The sequence below is a fragment of the Mus pahari genome, chromosome 3 (assembly GCF_900095145.1).
Source record: "Mus pahari chromosome 3, PAHARI_EIJ_v1.1, whole genome shotgun sequence".
NCBI classification, from domain to species: Eukaryota; Metazoa; Chordata; class Mammalia; order Rodentia; family Muridae; genus Mus; species Mus pahari.
In genome coordinates, this window is record NC_034592.1 from 94,836,375 (window position 1) to 94,838,413 (window position 2,039).

Sequence of the window (2,039 nt, forward strand, 5' to 3'; positions counted from 1 at the left end):
CAAGTAGTGGGAGTGGGTGGGTAGGGGAGCAGAGGTGGGGGGAGGGGTATAGGAAACTTTCGGTATAGCATTTGAAATGTAAATAAAGAAAATAATAAAAAAATGCCAAAAAAATAAGAAAAAGAAAACAAATGAGAATGTGTATAGTCTTGTACATACCTGGATCACTAATATGCTGTAAGTGAGACAACATCTAATGGGTCATTAAATAAACTGTATAATTTAGAGAACACTAGCAATAATAAGAAATCAAGCAGTAACATCTACTACAAAAGGGGACTGGGAAAACATCGTATTTAAAAGAAGCCAATGTGACTATTTGCTTGAATTGTCAAGAAATAGGTAAGTCTGTAGAGAAAACATAGCTTGATATCTCCCTAAGACTGAGTAGGAGAGAGTTATGCAATGGAGGAAAAGCATGAAATTTGTATTGAAAATAAAAATAGTTATAAAATTTATGATTATGATAGAGAGCTATAAATATATTAAAAACCATTAAATTTTACTATTGAAATATTGATTATAATGAATAGTAATTATATATCAATAAACTGATCTGAAATGTATTCATAGTCATACATTAGGTTCATGTACTGCTTGCCTTTAAAATCTGGTGAGATATCAAGTCACAGGAGAATCAAAGAATAGAGTTTTTTAAAAGTTTTACTTTTCCTATTATATCAAGTTTCTCACACTGCTTAAACATATTTATTTATGTGTTAAAAGTATAGAGAGATTTGTATTTTTCTCAATTAGATTAATTTTGGGCCCCAAATTTAACTGTACCATGCATCCTGGCATTATAGCTGGAGTACTCACTCCAAGTGGGCAGGTTTCAAAATCTCCATGAGAACCACAGTCTCCAATATCATGCCTATGATCTGTCATCTTAAAGGATTCCTCAATTCTGTTAATATGTAACGAATAAATATATGTTAACAATAACTGCTTAATAACTGCTAACAGAACATATTTATAATAATATATTTTATCATGAAAGCTATGTCTGGAAATTGTTTACCTCTCATTTAATTGTAGCTAATTTCCCCTCGATGAATTCTAATTAAGAATAATTAGAATTATCTTATGCAAATAATCATATCACATGCAAATAATATAATATGAATTAGTATATTTTTGTGTAAGAGTTAAATAACAGGTATTATGGTTTGGAGCAGTATGTACATATATAACACTAAGTCCTCCTCATCTGTCACCAGAGGTCAGTTCAAAGTATGAAAAGAAAAAATAAAATTATACACAAATGATACACTAAAAGATACAAATATACATGTAATTACTGACTATGATACTAATGTCACCATAGTTAATTAAAAGTAACTGAGGAGTGATGAAAACAATGGGAAGTAGCAGTAGAGTCTGAGCAGGTACATCTCTGAAGTGAACTGAACCAAGACTGTTCTGTTGACAAAAGTTATTTATCAACAATAAAAGTTTAATTATAGAACCTATTTTCAATCATTTGCACTTTCTGTAAACTATTTAGGTGACCTAGAAAATGGAGTCTTTGAAGAATTCTAATACTCAACATTTACATATCTGTATATCCAGCACTTGGGAGGCTGAACCTGAAGGGTCACATTTTGAAGCCATGTTATCCTAACATTCAAAACATTGTCTCCAAAATAAGTTTGTTATGAGTTTCTGGAGTACACATTAAAAATATGTTATTTAAATGTAAACAACTAAGTGTAAAGTAAATTTCTATCCAGACATTACTGATTACAGTTGAATCACTGAACTTGTCTGACAGAGTAGGAACTTACCCAGCTCGTTCTTTTCCTGCTTCATCATCTTGTTTCTTCTGAGTCTTCAAACTAAGTTGAACAGATTGTTTTAAGTCACTGAGTCCTTTTCTTAGGTCTCTCATGTCATCTTCAGACTATTAAAAACATGGAATATAATTTAAAAATTCTAGAGGCTCATGTATCTTCTTTCAAATATTATTACTCAAACACTTGTGAGGAATGTGGTTAGAGGGGGTATAATAAATATAAACTTGATAAAACAAGGAAAGA